Here is a 13,835-nt window from a genome sequence, read left to right as displayed (position 1 = left end):
ATGAGAACTGTGTAAGATTGTAGAGTTTGCATCTGCAGTATAAGAATGACCTTAAATGTCTCAAAAATCTACAGGTTTTTTTTGTGTATGAATACCCTGAATGTAAATTTACTGCAGTAAGGCTCTTCTTTCATATTTGTTCTCTCTACCATCATGTCACTTTAAACTATATTGGAAGTTTATTTCACAGTGTGTACCTGGGCATGACTGATGGACATAAGAGATTGGTGCTAAGCAGCAGTTAATATTTTCAGTAGGAAACATAAACCAGAACTCTAATGGGGTCATTAGTTTCCCAAAGTGGTCACTTTGAAAGTGATGTGCTATTTATTTAATACTTGAGCGCAACCCAACTCCAGTCTGAATACCAGCATTTAGGTTGGAGATCTCATATCAGTGCCAAAGTTACACAATTTCAGCAGAACAAAATTATTGCCAAAGTAACTTTGCACATAGTAAACTGTTTGTTTTGATGTGGTTTAACCAACCTAATAATTAATTTGAAAAAATATGCTGTGTGTGTTTCGGTTTGATAACTTAGTTTAGGTGCCTAAAATAACTCTGGAATTCTTGGTGATGTGGGGTCCCTTTCTAGATGTCAGGCTTCAAATCTGGGGTTTTTTAGAATTAATACAAGGCATTTCCATAGTCTTCAGCACTGGATTGCTTTTCAGTTTTGAGGGGAGGACTGGGGTGAGGACATTTAAGCATTTCATCTCTTAATCCTCAGCAGCTAATTAGCTCTTCTAACTCCACTAGTCCTTAGGCACTGACAGTAAAGCTTGAGAGGAGCAGTAGAGAAGGAACCCAAGGTAGAGTAAGGACACCACTGGAATACACTTTCTTACAAAATAAGTAAGCAACTCCTCTAAGTAAGTTTAAATTTGAAGTCTTAACTAGCATATAATCTGTATTCTTGCTGGGTGGTTGGGTTTTTGTTTTCTGTTGCTGTTTTTAGTCACATTGAATACGTAAAGGACGGACTGAAACATATGCGTTTGAAGTTCTATATTGAGGGCATTGAATCAGGGAAACAGGGAACGGTCCATGTGGAAGTCAAAGAGGTATGTACAATTGCTTGATACACCTGACAACCTGACAAGTCATGAATTTAAACTACCAAAGAGAAAAAAACACTCTGAATTTTTTTCTTTGCAGAATCTTGAAACAGGAAAATTCAAGGTTCACTATATTATTGTGGACGTTGAGACCTATCCAAGAAGAACCATTGTTATAGAAGACAACAGATAGCCAACGATCAAAGCTGCTGCCTTATCTCACATTGGATAATGATGTTGTAGCCAGGCTACACATGAATTGTGTGGTGTTGCCAATTGTGTCTCACAGCTTCAGGGCTGTGTTATGGGAAGTAGCCTCTCAGGACCTCCACTAAGGACTTTTGATAATAACAGATAAGGGATTTAAAGTGAAACCAATGAAATATAGCAGAACTATCATGGAAGATATTCTTGACATAGGAAAATAATGCCTCCTAATGAACAGTCTAATGATCGATAATACTTCTGCACACCCAAAACCTGAGTTTTTCAAGGATTTAGGTTTGGATGGGGAGTTTTTTGTCTTCCTTGGCTTGGATTTCCCACTACCACTGCAATAAAGAAAGAGGTAGTTTAACTGTAGACAGAACTCTACTGTTTTCATTTTGGATACCTTTGTAGTAAAAAGGTAAAGTAAGAATGTTAGTGATGCAAAAGAGATCTAGGCATGTAAGGGTAGGAATGGTGGAGGCACACACACCCATGGCAAACAACTGAAGATAAACACTTTAATATTGGTGTCTTCTAAATAAATTACCAGCAAGCAGAACATCACTACCATCTGCTCTTTCCGGTGTTTGCCATGCTGCTCTGCATGGTTGTAGCAAGGTGGGGGTTGGCCTTTTCTCCCAGGCAACTAGTGACAGGACAAGAGGACATGGCCTCAACCTCTGTCAGGGGAGATTTGGGTTGGACATCACCTTCAAAATGTTTTGAAAACCACAATATTTAATTTAAACTTCTCTTTGCCACCTTGTCTGTATCTACATCTGATAAACACCTGTGGTGTTTATCATGGCATCTTTGATCCGTAAAATGTTCCACATTATTTTCTTTTACTGCCTGCATCACCTTGCTAGCTGAGATTTACCAGGATGCTTCTTTATATTTCATGAATGAGGGACACAGCTGTGAAGGACATAATTTCTCCTGTGTTGTGAAAAAGCTGAGAATATTCTTGATAAAATTAAGACAGAAAAAGTAGCAGAAGAAATCCACCTTTATCTGACCTTAATGTTCTTAATTTGAATGAATTACAAATACAAGGCTCAAATGCTTTCCAATCTCATTGCAGGAAGCTTTTTGTAATCTTTTTTCTAGGAACATCTCATCAGTGAAGAAAAAAAAAAAACACTTCTAGCTTTGTTTGTCAACTTTCTACTAGCTGGATACCTATCACCAGCAAGATTATTTAAGCCTCTTGAAACTTCAGGAGTGTTAAAGCTTTTTAGAAATATAGATTGTCTGCAGAAATAAAAGTCAAACATTTTTTGCTAACAGAAGTCATATGTGAACTGATTACTTCTTTCCATATTTCTCCTGAGGCTGAAGTTCGCTTTGTGGACTTGGCTGGCACCCATGCTTACAAAGCTTTCTTAAATTCTGTTTCATACAAATGCATCTATGGAGACACTGTAATCAAAATTAGGTGAAGATTAGTTGAACAAGACATTTGGAATACTGAACATTGATCTCTTGTGCAGTATCATCTTTCCTGGTGGTAGTTTGCACTGGAGGGGAATAGCTGTGTTCACTGAGTTTAAACAATGTTTTAGAACACCGCTTTGGTAATTCCAAAGAGTGTTAGCCTCAGTTTTCCATATGGAGCTGCCCCTGCTTCACTGGATCATTGTACTACCAGAAAGTCGTGCAGAGATCCTTCTCCATGGCAGAGCTCAGTGTTCCATCCTCTCACTGGAGGCTGTTAGGCTGGGGAGACAGCAAAATAACTGAAAGATTCACCTTCAGTTGTCGGTAAACACAAGCAGTAACCATTTCACTATTTCCTTTTTAAAGCTCTCACTTCTTTTTCCCTTGGGAAAACAAAATTACAGCATCTGCCAGTTACTTTCTGAAGTAAATGTGTCATGTTATTGTTACTCAAGTATTGGGGAAAAAAATCACTGCTAGCAAGTCAGAGCCAAAGAAATTAAGTTTTCATAGAAATTAAACACATTTTTCAGAGTTCAGTTTTGATTGTTGCAGAATAAATAAAAGTAGTATTCTTAAAACCCCTCCTTTAGGAATCGGAAATATGTTACTCACCAGTGAAAGGTTGTTTTTCCAGAAACACTGTGTGGCAGACTATTCAAAATGTCTTTTAAGTAGGTGTACAACTTGGTCTTAAGTTTCCCATCTCTACATTCATTTTTGTGGATGCCAAACCCTATGTATGCTTCATAGGCAGCCAATATCCTTAGAGGTGGTTTATGGGAATAATGTTACTGTGTCATCTCTATGACCTGTGTTTGATTCTAGATCCTGTGTATACTTGCTGTATAGCAACAAAAAGAAAATCCCTCTAGGAAATGAACTGAGTGGAAACTTTAAAATATCTATATTAAAAAAAATCCAAACAGCAACAACAGCAGCAAACAAAAAAAAAAAAAATAAATAAATAAGAAAATTAAATAAATAAATGAATTAAAAAAACCAATAACAAAAAAAAAAAACCACTCAATAAGCTTTGATAAACAGAAGCTCTTGTAAAAAAAAATGAATGTAGATTGGGAAGCAAAGGTGTTGTTGTGCATGACTGAGTTTAAAAATAACCTTGTTACCTAAATATTTCTTGCACAGAATTCAAGTTTCAGCAACTGATTTAGGCAATGGAGTCATGATCTTAGAAATGGTTGTGAATAAATGCATATCTGATACAAGAAACTTCAACAAACTCATTTAACAAGCGAAGAAACAAACAAGACAGGAATGTGAGTAAGACAATTACTGTATCACGTGCCAGATGCAGAGATAAAAAGCCAAAGAAAATGTGCTGGGAGTTTGCTTTCAGCTTTCACTTTGCTCTCAGTCTCATTCACTATCACAACAGATGCTATCCACCCTAATACTTACAGGATTATTCCACTGTGTATATTGTCAGCAACCAAACATTGCAGATTATGCCCAAAAATCATCAAGGACACATTTTGAACCCAAGCCCACTTTTATGATTCACTCCAGCTTGTAAACTGACAGAAGTCAAGCTTAAAGGTGACAGGGCTCACAACTGGTCTCTGCGTATGGGGTTGTGAAGTCTGTCTGAAGATCTGGGGTACAGTTGGCACTGGAAAAACAAAAGTTTGAAAGCAAAGCCAAAAAATTTGAAAGCAAAAAGATCTTCACCCTCTTTTTTTGAGAGGGGGAAAAAAGGCCCTAGAGAGTCCCTAGAGAGATGTTCACTTGCTCCAAATAGGAAATAATAGAACTCCAGTAGAAATTTTCCTTAGGCATCTGGGAATGTATGTTGTTATGGTATACAGTGATTCCAAACAGTACAATAAATAATTGAACAGCAGAAGTATTTGATAGTTTTTCTTAGTAAATTCTCAGGGTTTTTTATTGTGTATGTGTTCTGTAAAATAATGTATAGGAATTCTAGAAAAATGTGAATTAATACCATCCTGTATTCAAATTCAGTCTATTTATATTTTTTAATGATATATACTTAAAAGTTGAAAATGTAGCGAAAATATTTTGCAATTTAAAGGAAACAAAGGAAACAAAAAAGCTTTTTGGAATTTTGTTCTTCTTGGGAGAAATATGCTGTATTTGATTCCCTTCCTCTATATAGGTTATTGTAGAACATTTGTAACTCAGCTAATCAAAAATATTTATCACAAATACCCATTTCAGTAAAAGAGATCAGTGTGGAAAGCCTCTGTTTGCCTCTCAGGGTTCAGTATCAAACTACTGCATTTCGTTTTAATATCCATGTAAAAAAATTCTGTCAGTTCTGGAAAAAGCGTAGTATGGGAGGGATGCCCTCACCTGCTCCAGCCCGCAGCCACCCTGCAGCAGATCAACCTTGGCCAGCACCCAGAGCTGCTCCCCCCACAGCAGGATGGGGGTGGAAATGGGGACCAGCAGAAATGAGAAATCTTGGGGGTTGTGAGCAAGACAGGGACATCACTTGCCAGTTAAGTGTTGCAGGTGAACTAAACTTCAAAATGAGCTCAATTTATTGCCTTTTGCTGGCCAGAGCAGCAGCGTGGGCAGTGTGCCGCAGTGGTGAGCACTTAGCAGGGCTGGCAGCAGTGGTGTCTCGACTTCCAGATCACGTACAGGCGTCTGCCTCCACATCTTAAAACCTTCCCGTACTGTGCTGGGAAACCTTTTCAGGATAATCGTGTTTATCCAACCTCTATTTAATTACAATTCCCCTTTATCAGAATCACAATTATCTTCTCTAGCACGAGTTGCTGTCTTGTATTACTCCCCACAATTAACTCTATTAACCTTTTATCCAAGCACATTTTTACCCTTTATGGGAACTGGGTTGTTTTTCAATTTCAATCCTAATTCTTCTTTTTTTCCATTAAAAACATAACAATCTCAGCCATAACAACATTTTATTACAGTTATACACGTACTAAATCATGGCTATATTCCCTGAGATGTGATTTGCTTCATTAGTGCTACAACCTCTGTAGAGGAGCTGGAAGTGAATTGCTATCTTGTATGCTGTCTGGGACCATGCATTTTCCTGTGTTTTAATAAAACAGAGACAAATCCCAGTGTCGGAGTGCAGATTTGCAAAATGCCACCAGTTGCTTTTTGGTGTGATACCTGGTGAGGTACAGATGCCCTTGTCTCCTCTGTGTGGCTGCAAAGAACCACATTCAGGGGTCTGACACTGGAGTTAGGATAATAGTGTTGGGGAGAAATAACTGAGACATCTCAAGATTTAAAACAGCAGCTTTCTATCAACTGCCTTGAGCATAAAAGCCTCATAATCTACAACTATTTTTCCCTGAAAACATCTATGCAAAGTGTCCTGCTGTGCTAACTTTTTTGTATTTTTCACACTTATTTTCCTTGAATTTCTCTTTTAACACCTTTTTTTGTGGGGACTCCTTCCAGCATCTGCATGTATTTCTCTTTTCCTTCAAATTACTGTGTTTAACTTGTGTGTCTGCATGTCTCTCCTTTACCTATATTTAATTTAGCAGAATAAAAGCTAATCTCCCTCAACTTCTCATCGTAAGATATTTTCTAGACCCTTTGTCAGCTTCATTGCCCTTATACATATATAGACCCATGCATAAAAACATTATAAATATATAATGTAGAGCATATATGTTGCATAATATATATTACACAGATTTAAAAAAATACATATCTCCATATATGTATATATTTATGTTCCTGACTTCATCTCGAAAGCTTTTCAGGTAACATCAAAATAAACCAGCTTCTAGGGCCATTCCAAAACAGACACTTCCCATTACTGACCAAGTCATGTTGCAGAGCTGGTCTCCAGAGATGGTCCTGAGAGCACTGTGATCCTCATAGGAATGGAACAAACAACTCTTGAATTCTGGGTGGTGGGTCCGATTGACACCTTCATTTTTAGCTGATATCCCGCACCCCATCCAAGCGTTGGATGACTGACAGCTACAAAAGCTCCAGGTATCTCTCAGTGGCAAATACTTCAAGGTGAGTTATGAAGAAATTAGATAAGCAAAAGGATGTGAGTTGTGCTAAGATTAGAGCCAGTCAATTCTAATCTCTTCTGTACTGAGTGAATCATGATGGCAATTCCTTCTTGATAAGCCATCCTGCATTATAATGGTAAAGGCCAGTAAAGTTGTCCTGCCTTGCTGGTAGTTGTCAGCTTGTCAGCCTTTGGGATGGGATTAGAAGTGGAAGTATGTGAACATGGCTTTTGTGCTTTTGTAAAAACATGCATTTTTCGTGTGGGAAGTATCCTAAAGCAACCATCAATGTCACAGTCAGCCCCATTTATCCACAGGCGATAGCTGTCATGCTGTACTGCTCCCACAAGGGATGTGACATAGGGACTTCCTTTTCCCAGAGGACAAGCTCTGTGCGTCCTAAACAGTGTTCCTGCATAATGCCTCTAAAATAACTGTACACCTCAACATAAATACCAATGCATACACAAAATCAAGGGAAAACTAATGCTTTAAAAAAATGAAACATGAAGAAAACAATATGGATTCCATGGACTGAAATCAATGTTTTTACATTTAGCACATTTCTGTGAACATTACCAGGTAATGCTGTAATCAGTGAGCAATCTTGCTCTGTGAGAGGATTAAATACTCTGCTATGTGCCCATTTGGATGTGGTTACATTGCTGTCCCTTGTCACAGAGTTCAGGAGCAACCAGCACATACATATCCATGTTGAGGTGATTGTGATGGTTTTTATAAAGGGTTTTGCTGCTGTGCCAGCTGGTGTCCTGCTCATGGGAGTCTCCAGCTTTCAAATGGCAGACATCTGATGCTTTCTAAAAGTACATTCTCCTCACCCTTGGAGCCCCAGGAATGGTTCTTGTCTAATTCTTCTCTAATTCATCTCTTCTTAAGGAATAAGAAGCCGTTTGCTGGTTGGCCTCTTATTAAGCGACCAACTGCAGGCAGGTCTTTCAGACCTCTGCATACCACACATGTCCCTCAGGCCATGCTTTCTGAAGCAATTCCATGCAGATGTCACTGGATTTTAAAGACCAGAAATAACATGGGTATTTTTGGAACAGCCTGTACATTACCAGTGCTTCATACAGGGTTATGTGCAAATCACACTTTCACACTGAAATAATTTCCTTAGTAGAAATAAGGACATATTAGTAATGATACAGATTTATTTTTTTTTCATCACACAGATAGGTAGTGAGCACAGATGGCACTCAGAAAATACTGATTGTATGATAAATTCTATCACCCTTCTCTTCTGTGGACCAGGAGTGAGTATTGTTGTCTTTTTCTCTGCTATAATAATCACTTCTTGCAAATGTTGTGAGAATCAGGTAAGGAACTGAAGCTGCAGACAGCCTGGTCAGGTAAGCAGGAGAAAACAATGAGTCTGAGGACCCCAGAAGGATCAATTTTCAGAAACCCTTGATTTCTAAACACATTTCAAGTCAGTACCTGAAACTATTTTTCCAGGAAGAAGATTTCATCACTTCTGTCTATCAAAATGATGAGTAAAGAAATTGTTTGATAACGTGTCACAACATTAGGGAAACAAACACTATTGACCTTTATCTCAAGCCATTCCTCCAAAAAATCCATTGTTATGTAGGAAGTTTCATAGTAAACTGAGAATATTAGCACTGATGATGAAGGGTGGAAGTGTCCAGTAGCCCAAGCCTGGTATTCCTGGACATCCCACATGCCTGCACTGCAATTAATCTCTGGTTTTAGTGAAAACATCTTCAGACTTGAAAAAGAATGTGACCAGAAGCAGAAGCTCAGTTTTAAACTCAGGTTAAAAACAGCAAACAGAAGAATTTTATGCATAGCAGAACAAAACTCATCACTTGAGGACAGAATGAAATTCTTTATGCATATGAAGAATAAAATATATTTTATCCTGAGCTGGATGCAGCTTGCTTATGATGCAAACAGCAGGCACAGTCCTATGTGCACATACATCACTCTACATTATAAACAGCCTAGAAGCCACAAAGTTGAAAGCAGATCTTGATTCTCACATAATAAAAGTAAGAGATGCTGCAGGAAGGATTGAGCTTTCCTGACACTGGACTGGGAACTTATCAGGAGATAATAAATAATAGTATCCTAAGCTTATTCACCTTCTCCTTTTTTTTTTTTTTTTTTTTTTTTTTACTTCCTACAGCATTCCTTCTGCAATCTTTCTGGATTTCTGGATTTTAAGAAACGGCAACAACCATCACTAAGTCCTTTAGCTGCAGGGTATGCAGCTCCCTCAGCTTTTTCCATAATTTGTAGTTTAGCACCACCTTCCTAGACACCAAAGAATTGCAGCTTTGCACTGCCAGAACATTTGGCTTGAAAGCCTTAGAACAAAAAGGAAAGTGCAAAGAAAGGTAGTTTGTAGTAAAGCATTTCTCACACCCAGCAAGTGTTTTCCATAAAGGGAAAGTTTAAGGCTCACCCCTTAAGGTAAAGAGCCCAGATTGTTCCCTACCCTTCTGACAAGGGTTGGCTGAGGGCCAAGAAAGAAGCATCTATTGGATCTTGTCACTGTTCTTCAAACCCTCTATCCCTCTCTATTGGCTCTAAGCCAGGTTATCCCTCCTAAAATATTAAGAATTTAAGAAAGAGCACAAAAGGGAACTCTAGGCTTTTCAAGGTGTGTTAGCAGGGTGTCTGAGGTTTCTCAGGTGCCTATGCACAACTTATTATTTGTTTTCTGCAAAGTTTGTTATTTTGTTATTTTTTCTTTATTAAACCTTTTGGTTTACAAAACACCTTCGAGAAGCAGTCTCACTGAAATTAATTACAGGCACTTTTCTGCCAGGCTGGACCCTCAGAGTGTGAGGCAAACCCACAGTGGTTATTTCCATATCTGTTTTAATTATTAGACCTTTTTAACAAGATAGCATCCTCTGTCCTCATCAACTTTTGCAGTTCATCAGTTTTCAGAAACCATACCACAGACCAGTGCTCCCTGTAGCACTTCATTTATGGCCCTATAGCTGCGGCTCTATGCTGTCATAATTTCAGGGCCCATTGCTTTTGTTTCCAAGTAATGAAAACTGAAGTTTCTAATGTAAACTGTATTTTATGCTGAATATAGTGTGTTTTAACGTTTAAAAATGAGCTTGTGAATGCTTGATGTGAACATGGTATTTTCACTCAACATTCATAGACAACAAATTTCAACTTCTTTTTTGCAGTTCATGATAAATAGCTGTTAAGGAGAGAGTTTTGATGTCTCTTTGAAAAACAGGATTGACAATGGTAGTCTGTAGCCTCATAGTACAAAATATAAATATTTTCTTCCATAATCCGAGGAGTTGGTAAGAAAAATGGTAAAGGTGACAGACACATGGGTAACTGACCTGCTGTGGTGTCAAAGACAAACCCATACCTCAAAGAACATTCATGCAAAGCATGCAGATTTTTTTAAAAATTCATTATTCAATTTTCCCTTTCTGTGTGTTTCCCCAGCATGTCCTCACTTGCATGGGGTATGACCAGGATCAGCTACCCAAGAATAAGCTTAATCACAAAATTACCTTACAGTCACCCCCTGCAAAACCTCCTTCTACACTGAGCTCCTTATCTTGTGACCCAGAAGCTGCAAATACCCACCATGACATGACCTGTTTTGCAAAATTCTCACATATTGATCCCTGAAAACAAGCTAGAGGTCTGTGTGCTTGGTAATTGGCTTGGTGCTTCCCATCAGCACTGTATGAGGAAGTCCCAGAAGGTGCTCCCTAGTACGTTGTCACAAAATTCTGGGTGGCACATCACCATCCTCTCTCAGTTTGGGTGATTCAGGTGATTAAATGATTAAAAGTCCTTGGCCCTCTAAAAGCCCCGAGTCGCGTCACAAGGAAAAAAGCGGAGTCTTCAAGGTCTCGTTTTCAGGTTTCTCGTGTTGTTTATTATTTGATATCTCAAAATTTTTCTCCACACCAGCCAAGATCTGAACAGTGACTGGGACACCAGGCGACTGACTGCTGATGGAGTGTCGCTTTGCTTTTATACAGATAACTACATGTTGGTTATTTACAATTTCATACCAATGCCTAGTGCCTATACTAGAAGGGTCATTTCTACTTTGACCCAATCGTCTCAGACTACTTTTTGTCATCATCACCTCAGAAGATGGAGGAAGAGGAAGAAGGAGAGGAACTCAAGGAACCACCCTAATTCCTCCATTTTGTCCCTCCACTTACCTCTATTCTAAGAACCCCAAAACTACTAAATTTTTCATCTTGTGATGTGCTAAATTATTGTTTTCACACTTTTGTGGTTTGTAATTCCTCTCTCAGTGTTGGAAGCCTCTCCCATGGACTAAAATCAAAGCCAGTGTCTTCCTGGGCTCTGTGCCAAGGTCTCCAACCCCTGTGGACTGGCTCCACACCCTCCTGTCCAGGGTTCAAGCTCCTTTCCTCGGATCCCAGGTCATCCAAGGGGATGCCCTGGACTCCAGCAATCCTCCCTATGATTCTCTGGACAGTCCAGTGGCTAAGCCGCTCACTGCCATGTTGGACACTGAAGCTCCATCCCCTCTTAAGCCTTTGCTTCCCTCTACTTTATTCACCAACTAGAAAACACTTCTGTTGTTGGGGAGACCTTTTTGGCATTTTGTTCCTTCATTTCTTTGCCTGTGAAATTACTCAAGTGTATATATACACGAGTATATATACACTGTGAATATAAAACAACACCTCATTTTTGTGTCTTTGAGGGAAGAAAAAACCCCATGATATTACATATTAAGCAACATTTTCCCTGCTAGGTATCCAGCCTTATATCACACTTTCCCAAAATCAGTACCTCAGTGGCAAATTATTGCAGTTTTAATTAAGTCAGTGAGTTGAGAAATGGGCACTCATTTAACATCTGCTGACTGTGGGCAAAAACACACAGAGAAAAATAAATGATAAGAAAGGAGCTGTAGGTGTCAGTCTTTAAAATCTTCCCTGAGTTCCACATGTGAATCAGGTAAGGTTGCTTCAAGCAACCTCAAGAAAATGCATGTGAATGAGTCTTTTAAGGTGTATTAGTTTAATTTCTTTACACTTTTATCTGGATATGCTCATTCAAAATTTAAAAAAAAAAATCCTAAAGTGGCCCTAATTTAATTTATTTAATTTCCAAGGAGAACTAAAGCAGATTGTATTAAGGAAACTGAAATTCTGGGTAGGAGCGTCTGTGTTATGTTTTTAAATGAGGTTTAATTCTTGACTTTTCAATTCACATCTTTAATTTCCTGGGGCTGCATTTCCAGTGCAGCCCTGAGAAGCCAAATAACAAATACATTACTGGGAAGAGTGTCACGATAGTGTGCAATGCTAAACAAATATATATTAATTTTTGTCCTATTTAATGGATTCTACAAATATTTCCACATACACTGCTACTCAACAGAGGCAACTGCATGAGCACATGCAACTGTATGTTCATATGGCACATATTTTTTATGCTTCTGTTAAAATTTGAATTTTACTATAATTGTGCCTGGAGTTTGCATAGAAAAATGTGTTATATAAGAGTATTCTTATATAACACATATATCATATATGATATAAATATCATATATGATATTTACCTTCACAGGAGCTACTCATTTTTATGCAAACTTGCCAAGTGTAAACAGATTAGCTCCTATTCAGCAGGGAAACTGGTTTTAGTTGTCTGTAATTCCCTGGCTGTCCAGACCTTCTCAGACACCAATCATTATCTCTAAAACCTCTCTGAGATTCTCCAGTATCAGATGCAGCCCAGCCACAGTGTAGGACAGGTAGTTCAGTCAGAAAAGCCGTGGGGTGGACTCAGGGCATCATGGCATTTTCCAGTCACAATATTTATATCTCCTGTTCATGAAGCTGATTTTGGTAGGCTCTGGCTTCTCTTTGTAAAACATTAGCTCTGTAAGTGAGTCAGCAGGTGTCTCAGAAGTATTAGCACTGGACAAAAAAGCCCTTTACAGCTGTGGTCCAACAAAAGTCACAAGCACAGCCAGCCAAGTAGGCAGTCGCCCTGGGCCGATAGCGCTTCTTCTTCCTCCCCATCTTCCTTCACATGTAGCATTGCTGGCAGTGCCAGAGGCCAGCAGCACCTGGGGACTCTGAGGTATTGTGAAAAAGGAGCCTGGAGAAGGATCTGTGGGTTGCCCATGAGCAGGAGTTATGGACCTCAGTCACTTTGATTTAATGCTTTTCTTCAGTATAGTCTATCTCTTCTCGTAAGTGACAGATGAGGAAGTCAAACTATTGTGAGCAGGGAGATATGTCTGGTGAAGACATTTGTTTGCCAAGCAGTTTTCCATCTTTCAGGTAAGTGAACTTCCCAATTAGCTCCTGAGCATGGTATTTGTATGAAAATCGTTCCATTAACGACACTCTCTTTGTCTCCAGCTGCTGCACTTCAAATTTGATGGCATTGTGTGTTGTTAGAAATTGGAATAGAACAAAAAGCATACAGAGAGAACAGAAGGCAAACAGAATTAGCAATTATTGTTTGATGAATACAAAGTAATAGCGCCAGCTATAAAAGCTGAAAAAGTTGTGCTTACAGTTGCTTAACAACTTGGAATTAAATTTTACACAATGAGCATCTGTTATCAGTTGATTTTCCCCCGTACTCCAAAAGCTTCAGTCAAGATAGTTTGCCCATTTTTGGGGCCAAGGCTGAGGAAAAAATATGTCACTGCTTTTCCTCTGCCTGATGTAAAGTACCAAGACCTTCTATCAGCTCCAGCAACCTCAGATTTGAAGTAGGGATTTGGACTTGCCTGCAGACAGTTTGTGCAGCAGAAATCTGCCCTTTTATTCTCATGAAAATCCAGGTAAACTTTTCCAATAAATAAAAAAGTGATGATTGCACTTGTCTGCTTTGCACAGACCAAATGCCTTGGGGCACCCAAGCACCTCTGGGTGACCATGCCCCATGCTGCTGGGTCATATCCATGTAGATGTCCTGCTGGGCAGCAGAAGATCCCCTGGAGCTTTGTAAATAGCCTTTCTCCAGCATCTCACCCTTTCCTACAGCATTTAGAGCAAGCAACAGGGAATAGCCTTTCTGTGAACTGGAGGGCAACAAAAGTGCTGAACAGCTATAAAACAAGTGTCAGAAAATGACATCAGAA

The 13,835-nt window shown here is 39.0% G+C and overlaps 1 long non-coding RNA gene across 1 annotated transcript; it reads left to right on the top strand.

Moving 5' to 3' along the window:
• The first annotated feature begins 249 nt into the window (after positions 1-249).
• Positions 250-2,560, top strand: LOC310923557. The gene is made up of 2 exons (XR_014592626.1): positions 250-1,064; positions 1,159-2,560. It is a non-coding gene; the product is annotated as an uncharacterized lncRNA (long non-coding RNA).
• The last annotated feature ends 11,275 nt before the right edge of the window (positions 2,561-13,835 follow it).

This window comes from Zosterops lateralis (genome assembly GCF_965231275.1).
Source record: "Zosterops lateralis genome assembly, contig: HAP1_HAP1_SCAFFOLD_109, whole genome shotgun sequence".
Taxonomy (NCBI): Eukaryota; Metazoa; Chordata; class Aves; order Passeriformes; family Zosteropidae; genus Zosterops; species Zosterops lateralis.
Note: the sequence above shows the minus strand (reverse complement) of the source record. Positions and strands in the feature narration are given on the sequence as shown.